The 9,472-nt window shown below is 44.4% G+C and overlaps 1 protein-coding gene across 1 annotated transcript in view; it reads left to right on the top strand.

Annotated features, from left to right (window-relative positions):
* The window catches only part of CACNA2D4 (calcium voltage-gated channel auxiliary subunit alpha2delta 4), a 165,078-nt gene that overhangs the window by 97,840 nt on the left and 57,766 nt on the right, over nt 1-9,472 (top strand). The gene's annotated exons all lie outside the window — the stretch shown is intronic.

Raw genomic sequence — 9,472 nt, 5'->3', positions numbered from 1 at the left:
TTGCCACAATCTATTTCCCAACCTCCTCTCCCTCTGACTTAATTTCTTTCACCAGGTTAATCCTGGGGTTGAGATTAGCTCACAATCTTTCAGCCTCTCAATATGAAGGGGGAGAACTGAGACTCTTTTCCTCTCCCCCATCATATAGGCATAGATACAGGATAACAGAATTTAGAGTCTCATACAATTCTCAATTTATAGATGAGGAAACTGAGCCCCAGAGAAGTAAATGCCCCATCCTCTGAATCCCACACCAATGTGGCAGTCTCTCCCTTGACTCATATTGCTCTTACTGTGTTCTGTATCCCCACTGGTTTTTACATTGGTCAGATATTTCTGGATCAGAAGGAGGTGTCTGTGCCAAGGCTGGGAGTTATGGGGAGAGCTGGGATGATTAAGCAACAGGGAAATTTTTGATATCTTGGGAATATGGGGTCCTACATCACACTTGGGGTGGCCTAAAGCCCAGAGATGAGACTGATATGCTTTCCTGGAGTTGAGCCCTGGCACTCATCAAGAACTAAGATGTATATCACAAGTCTCTTACCATGGTACCTCCAAAATCTCTTCCTCACCCTGGCCTCAAAATATATCACAGTTATTGAGCAGTGGGAAAATATTAAAAACAAGCATCTCTGTGAGTTGGAAAGAACAAGTAACTTCCTAAGAGGTACCCCTTTGAAACTATTACCAACCAACCCCAGTTCCCTCTGTCTCAAGCCCTATGTAAATTTTTCTTGTCCCACATGAGCCAGTCCCAGCAGGAGTGAAGGGGAAAGTACCCCTGAGTCACTCACTGCTGGTGGGGAGCAGCTGGGTTATGAATGAACTCTATGTGTTCATTAAGGCAGCTCAGACACTACTCCCACTCACTCACTACCTGAGTCCTATGTTCAGGAGGGAGGGACTAAGGCTAGGGTTGGAAAGATCCTTATCTAAGGTGGATGAGATGCTGGCAAGAAGGGAAGATTTCCTCCAGTGACTCCCTTCCTTACTTCTGAAATGTCACTCCATTGATGTCAGGTGAAAAGACCTTCACCCCTTCCTTCCTGACCACACACAACCAGCACTCCTATCATCCATGATACCCAATCCCTACTACACTGCTTACTTACACAGAATCAGAACTGAGGAGATGGGATAAGGGGTTTCCTCATCCTGGGCCCCAGAGATGGTTCCCAGCCAAACCTTAAGAGAAGCCAGTTCTGCTGCTTGAGAAAACCCTATTTCTCCACCCCCATCCCCAGCTTTCTTGGCTTCTCTCATTTGGCAGTTCCAGAGAACTCCCTGCCAAATGGAGGACCCAGGCCCTCTGTGGTGTAGTAGAATTTGAGGCAGAAGCTGCTACTAAATTTCTTTGCCAGCTATACTTCTCCCACCTTATCTTTATTTCTCTACACCTATAAATCTCACCTCCCCCCCCACACGCACACACACACCCTGTACCTTTCTTCTTTGCTCCCCAGAGAAGTATACACGATGAGAGACACTTAGGCATTATCCAGTGAATTGTGCCAGATGGATGCTACCACTTGAAACAAAACCCCTTCAGGGGGAATGAGGCCTCAGTGGCCAACTGGAACAAAACCCAACCTAAAATCAAGGGGAAAGTGGGGAATTTGAACCAGAGAAATCAGCATTGGTCCACTCTCTCTTCAGGAAAGTGCCAAAAGAACCAAATAACACCAGCAGATTCCATCTCCTGGCATTGTTTTTCCAATTCTTCTTGGTCTATTGGGACATGAAGTTGGTCATAGCTTGACTTCACATACCAAGATGGACCCACTGAATGGTCTTCACAGACTAAAAGTGAACTGGTTCCTAGATGAAAAGCCTATTTGGGATAAAGTTATGTGCCCCTTTGAACACATTCTTGTATACATCACTCGTATCTCCCTCTCCTGGTGGGCTAAGAGTTGAGAGCAGAGAGCCTTGATTCTGTTTCCTAGATCCTTTTATAGCCATGTCCTATCTGTTTGAGGCTTTTCCACTGGCATGGCCATATGGGTCATGTCTTGCCAGGGGAGGATTCTTCCTGTTTCCAGAACCCAAATTCAGACCACTTAGAAACCAAAGACTCATATCCAGTGCAGCCTCCAGGGACCCTTAGAGTTCTGTGGTCTTGTCTCCCCACCTTGAACAGAGTTCTATTCCTCATCGCCCTGACCCTGAGTCTTTCCCTGTTCCCTTGGCATTCTCATTACTGGTCTTATCCCCCCCCAAAGGTCCCCCTGCCTCCATATCCATCTCAAAGCACCGAGGGTCCTCAGGGCTCATCTGTGCTGGAACCCAGTGTGCGGTCTGTAACAGCTCTTGGCTGTCTCTCTATGCTGCAGAGACTAGTTTCTATGCCACCCAGGGCAGGCAGGGATCGCTGCCATCTCCCCTGCTTTCCCCTCTCCTCACCTCCCACAGCTGCCACTGCCACCACAAATATGCATTCTCATACCTGTGGTGCCCATTCCCCTTTCCCCTCCCTGAAACATCCATCCTCCCTCCTCCCTCTGGCCGTCCAGTGGCCTTGGACTTCACTGGTCCCAGCAGGTGTCCAAGGGCAGGAAGAAACCGCAAGAGACATAAGCATCAGAGTATGGATAAACAGGAGGGGAGGTCATCCCCACCCCTCACCCCACCATACAGCCTTCTCCACTGCCTCTCCAACACTTACGGTCCTCCAAATGGGCTGCAGTCTCCTCAGATCAGACAGCTAAACCTTCGAATGAAACCTTGCTGGGATCCCTGGAAAAATCCTAATGGCACCGCCGGACAGAGCCTAGTCAGAATTAATGCCAGGGTCTTCTGCAACCCACCAACCTTTCTCGCCACCCTTGCCACAGGACCAGGACATAGGCACACAGCACGCAGCGCAGGGAAGATGGAATGACGGTCTTTCAGCATGCAAGGGGGATGGGGCTCCTAGGTCAATAACAAGCCGAAAGAGAGCGAGAGCGATAGAACGCGTGTGCTCAAGCGAAAGAGACCGGGCAATGGAGTGACAGCTGGGGGTACATCTGTGATGACAGCAACAGCAGCACACACAAGCACGCACAGACACACACTCACACACGCGCACATGCACACACACACACACACACACACACACACACACCGGAGGCATCCAAATGTCACCCTTAAAAGTCCACATTTTGGGGAGAAACAAGCCCTGATAAAACATAATTATTTCCAAGCTCAAAGAAGAAAGGAGCAGTTTTACCTTTCATCTTGTTTCCCCTCCCCTCTCCATGCTCCTCCACCCCCTTCATCTCTTCTTTCCTCTTGCTCTCCTTCTAATCCCTCCACCCTGCTTGTCTGGGAAAAAGGTGACCAAGCCACAAAGAATCGATCCAAGGGGCTGACTTTAGTCCACAATAAGTCCGTACTGGGGAGGAGCTGTTTCAGAGACAGGCGGGAGAGAGGAAAAACCTAAACCCAACATTTATTTTCCTCTCTTGGACAAAGCAAGATCATCTTCCCAGAAAGTCTAATTAGGGCAAGCCACAAAGAAGTAAGGGGAGGAGGTAAGAGAAGTAGCACTGACCTGTGGCCAAGAGGCAGAGGCCCCTGAACCCAACAAACAAAGCTTATAGGACACATGTAGATGGGGCTACCCCAAAATAAGACCACCTTAGAGCATCACAGATTGAGAACTGGAACACACTATAGAAATCATCAAGCCCAACCCATTCATTTCACAATTGAGGAAACTGAGGCCCAGAAGGGGGTTAAAGGACTTATCCAAGGTCATACACAGGTGCTAGGTGGCAGAGAGAACATACAAACTCAAGCCTTCTGACCTTAAATCCAAGGCTTTTCTCCCCTGCACTACCCTGCCAGGCTTGGACTTTGTGACCATGACCACTGTGGCTATTAGTGATGATAAGGTTAGAGCTGTGGGTTTTGGGAAAAAGGACAAGTGTTCTACAATCTACTTCTCATGGGTGAGTCTAGGCAGACTGGCAGCCACCCAGAGCTCTAGGTTACTAGGAACCTCCAGATATGGTGCTAGATTCCTTCATATATTTTAATTCCAGTTTGCCTCTCACCTATAAACAGACTCTATGGTGGAGAAGGTGAGGAGGGGGTAGAGTGGACAAAGGGGAGAGAAAACACGTTGACACAAGAATCATAATCATCATGATGCAGGTGTGGGAAATTTAGAAATGAAAAAACTAAAGTATACTCCTGCAGCATCAAAATAAATCAGTGAATAAACCAGAAATGTGACCTCAGAGTTTAGCCTCCCAGTCTTGGGCACCGATCCTTGAGAGATGCCCTTTTTCTCCTTTTTAATACGATCAGTGCCATATATTGGTGTCACTGAGTCTCTTTCCCACTCCAGTTCTCCCTACCTCCTGATTTTTGTCTTCTGGGTCTTGGAGTCAGGAAGACTTAAGCTCCAACCTAGCTGCAGACATTTACGAGGTCTGTGACCCTTGGCAAGTCACTTCACCTCTCTTTTCCTTATTTATAATATAGGGTAATAATAGCAGCTACTTCACAGGATTGTTGTGAGGATCCAGTGAAAGATGTTAGGTGGAGATGTCCATCAATAAGCATTTATTAAGTGCCTACTATATGCTAGGGGGCAGCTAGGTAGCACAGTAGATAAGACCTGGAGTCAGGAAGACCCAACTTCGTGAGTTCAAATCTGACATGGGCAAGGTACTTAACCCTGTTTGCTTCAGTTTCCTCTTCTGTAAAATGATCTGGAGAAGGAAATGGCAAACCACTCCAGTATTTCTGCCAAGAAAACCCCAAATGGGGTCACAGAGAGTCAGACATGATTAAAAAATGAATTTAAAATGTGCCAGACACTCTGCCAACATTGGGGATACAAGGAAAGACAAAGACAGTCTCTTCTCTCAAGGAGTTCACAGGCTAATGGATGAGACAACAGGCAAATAAATATGTAACATAAACATTATAGCATATTATTACAAATATTATAAGTAAACAATATACAGGATAAATTAGAGATAATTCACAGAGGGAAGGCAGTAGCATAAAAGGGGATTAAGAAAGGCTTCCTAAAGAAGGAAGGATTTGGTTAAGTCTTGAAGGAAACCAGAGAGTCCAGGAGGAAGAGATGAGGAGGGAGAGATGTCAGGCTTGAGGACAGGATGTGGAGTGTCAAGTGTGAGGAATAGCCAGGTTAGTGTCACTGGATCAGAGTATTTTGAACCAAGGGGAATGGGGAGAATGGGGGGGGTGGGGCAGGGTAGAAAAAGACTGGAAAGTAGGAAGCCAAATGAAGGATTTTATATTTGATCCTGGAGGTAATTGGAAGCCACTAGAGTTTATTGAACAGGGCAGGTAACATTGTCAGAACTGCAATTAGGAAAATTAATTTGACAGCTGAGCAAAAGATGAACTGGAGTGGGGAGAGGTTTGTGGCAGGGAGAACAAACAACAAGCTATTACAATAGTCCACATGTGAAGTAATGAGAGTCTAGATCAGAATGGTGTTAATGTCAGAGGAGAGAGGGGGCATATATGGAAGATGCTTTGAGGGTAGAATCAACAGGACTTGGCAACAGATTGGATGGAGAGGGTGGGGTAGAGGAAGAATGAGAGAAAAGGAAGAGTCAAGGATAACACTTAGGTTGTCAGCCTGGCAGGTTAAGAGGATGATGGTACCCTCAACAGTAATAAGGAAGTTCTAAAGGGGAGAGAGTTTTGAGGTCAAGATGATGAGTTCTGTTCTAGATATGTTGAATTCAAGATGTCTATGGGAAATCCAATTACAAAAATACAAATATATAAAAAAATACAAATCTCAAAAGATGTCCAATAAGCAGTTGGAGATGTGAGGTTAGGAGAGTGGGTAGGGCACAGAAGTATGTACATCCAAGAATCATCAGCAAAGAGATGATCATTGAATCCATGGGAGCTGTTGAGATCACTCAAATAGTATAGACAAAGGAGAGAAGAAGGCCCAGGACAGAGCCCTGGGGAACAGTGTTAGCAGATGTTACCTAGATAAAGATCCAGCAAATGAGACCGAGAAGGAGCACTCGGACTGGTAGGAGGAGAACCAGAATAGATTAGTGTCACAAAAAGCTAAGGAGAAGAGAGAACAGTGTTGAAGACTGCAGAGAAGTCAAGAAGGAAGAGGACTGAGATACGGCCACTAGATGTGGCCGTAACTGTAACTATAGAGAGAACAATTTTGTTTGAATGAAGTTGGAAGTCAGACGTAGGGAGTTAAGAGACTGAGAGGAAAAGAAGTGGAAGAATCAACTGTGGACTGGCCTTTTCAAGGAGAATAGCCACAAAATGGAAGAGAGGTATGGAACAATAGCCAGTGGGGATGCATGGATCAAGTAAGGGGTTTTTTGAGGATGAGGGAGACGTGAAAGTGTTTGTAGGTAATGAGGAAGCAGTCAACACACAGGGAAAGATTGGAAACAAGTGAGAAAAGTGGGAGAAAGTGAGAAGAAAACAAGTGAGAGAGGGGGAAATCTGCTGGAGAAGATGGAATAGGATGGGATTACCTGGGAATACAAAAGAGTTAACCTCAGCAAGAAGGGCCACCTTCTTTTCCTGTGAGGCAGGAGTGAAGGAGGAGATAGTAGAGAAATGATATCTGAGTAAACTGAGATGCAGAAGAGAGAAGAGAGAGCTCTCAGGTAATGGCTTCAATTTTTTCAATGAAATGTGAGGCAGAAATCTCACCTGAGTGGGGAGGGGAAGGAAGATGGGAACTGAGATGCCTTATGCTCCCCTTGAACTAAGATATTCTACCACCTCGTGCTCTCTATTGAACCATATCATTCGGTAGCTGATAATCTGGCTGGAGAAAGGGAAGAGTAGGTAATGGAGGAATACAAGGGATTCCTTCTCAGTCTGGTCTGCTTCTTGGTATGTCTTTCAGTCTTTTCTGAATCAATCATATGCCCTATATCTCTGCTATTCTATATCCCTGAAGAACGCTTGAAGTTTCATACCTCAGTGTCTTTGCTTGTGCTCTTCACAGAATATCAGAACTTGAAGGGGCCTTTAAAATACTTGAACATAGTTCAATATTCCCCCTAAATATTCTCTTCTCTGACTTAAATATTCCCTCATGCTTCAATGAATCCCCAAGGCCCTTCACTATCTCGATTGTCCACTATGCTCCATGGACGAAATTTAACTTATCAATGTCTTTTCTACAATGCAGTGTCCAGAATCAAACCTAGTATCCTCAGTGTGGTCTGACCAGGACAGAGTCCAGTGAAACTATACTAGGAGACTCCGTGCTCATCCTTATCACAGGCTCCACTCTTTCCATCAATCAGTACTTTCTCATCCCAACCGACCTTGGCTACCACTCTCCTACCTTCCCAATCTTGATTCCTTGGTGAACTGGTTTAGTGTAAACTATCCTCTACCCTTGAATGCTTCTCATTCCTGCCCTATCAGTGCCCATGCCTCACATTCTGGCTCATTCCCACCATGTGCTTTTTTTGGATGGAGCTAGAACCCATGCAACCCTGCTGACTGGATCCACTACAAATTTGTTATTTAATCTCAAATGAGCCCTCATTGTAGCAAGGCAATCCTTCTATTTTCCCTATCTGATCCTCTATATCATTCAATACAGCAGCTGCTCCAAACCTTCTCTTCTCTCCCTATGCCTCCCACTGTATCACCTGCCCCTACCTTCTCACCTAGGGATTTTGTCTCATACATCACCAAAAAAAATGAGGCCATTTGCTGAAAGCCCTATGTTCCCTTTCTCTCCTCATCTACACCCTCCTGACGTCCTCCCCCACTATTTCCTCCTTTATTCTAGTCTCAGAAGAAGAAGTGGCCCTTACTCCTTGCCAAGACTAAACTCTCTGCAAATTCCACTGATCTCATCCCCTCCTTTCTTCTCCATTATTATTTCCTTTCTCCGTCTCCAGGCTTTAATCTCTCCCTTTCTACTAGTCTCTGCCCAGCTGCCTACAAACATACCCAATTCTCTCTCTGCTATTATTGAATAGGGCAGGTGACATTGTCAAAACTGCAATTAGGAAGATTAATTTGACAGCTGAGAGGAAGATGAACTGGAGTGGGGAGAGGTTTGTGGCAGGGAGATCAAACAACAGGCTATTACAATAGTTCAGATGTGAAGTAATGAGGGCCCAGACCCGAAGAGAGGCAATGTCAGAGGAGAGAAGGGGGAAGAGAAGAGAGCTCATTAGGGAAGGAAAACCCTCATCTTCCACAGCTAAAACTCTATATGTCTCTCCTCCCTTTTTCAACTAAACTCCTAGAAAAAAATACTATCTAACTCAGTATCCCTACTTCCCCTTCTCTCTGCTTATACATCCTCTGAAAACTGGTTTCTAACCTTATCATTCAACTGAAACTACTCTGTACAGTTATAAACTATTAAGTGACGAATTGAATGGCCTTTTCTTGGTCTTGGTCCTTCTTGACTTCTCTGCTACAGTTTGACACTATCAGTGACCTCCTCCTTCTAGATGTTCTCTCTTCTCTGCAGTTCCACTATACTGCTCATTCTTCACTATCTTCCTATCTGTCCAGCCATTCTTCTATCTCTTTTGCTATAACACAACTGCTGGTAGAACCCAAAGTTGTGTCCTGGGCTCTCTTCTCTTTTTTCTCTAAACTCTCTCAGTGATCTCATAGCTCCCGTGAGTTTAATTTTAAATTCTATAGATATGTGTGTTTACATACATACTTACGCAAATCTGTATGTATTATGTTATATATGTATATGCATATTTGTATGTGTGTACATATATAGATATAGATACAGTTTCTTTACTGAGCTCCAACTGCTTGTTAGACTTTTCAAATCAGATATCCCATAGTGCTCAGCACATTGTCTGGTACATAGCAAGCATTTAATAAATTCTTATTGGTGAACTGCTTGTCATTTCCCTAAGTTGTAGACACTATGTCTCTCTTAAGTCAGTCTAAGATTACATTAACTATTTTGGCTGCCATAACACATTGTTGGCACATAGTGATCTGGCAATTCATGCAAATTCTCAGATCTAGTTCAGTTGAATTCTTCTCTAATCATGCCCTTCATCTTGTGCATGAAGATGATATTTTTAAATCCATGTGTAAGATTTTACATTTATCACCAATAAATTTCATCTCACTAGATTCATCCCAACATTTTAACGTTGAGATTATTTTGGATCCTGACTTTGTCATCCAACATTATAGTCATCCTTCCTAACTTTGTCATCTGCAAATATGAAAAGTATTCTATCTCTGCCTTTACCAAGTTATTGATTTAAAAAAATGTTCACGGACACAAGAACAAAGAAGGTCCTGGTTGGATCCACTGAAGATCTTCTAAGTCAGTCTTATACCATTAGCATTAAAACATCTTCAGATCTGATTGCAGATTCCCCTAAACAAAAATCAAGTAATATTAGGAACTAGAATGAGGGAAAGTGCCTCATTTACAACAATATCCTAGAGGTCCAGTTTCACAATGAGCTCTGATTTTACCTAACTGTAC

Source organism: Notamacropus eugenii, chromosome 3, assembly GCF_028372415.1.
Source record: "Notamacropus eugenii isolate mMacEug1 chromosome 3, mMacEug1.pri_v2, whole genome shotgun sequence".
Taxonomy (NCBI): Eukaryota; Metazoa; Chordata; class Mammalia; order Diprotodontia; family Macropodidae; genus Notamacropus; species Notamacropus eugenii.
The sequence above is the reverse complement of the archived record's forward strand: the minus strand, read 5'-3'. Positions and strand labels throughout refer to the sequence as shown.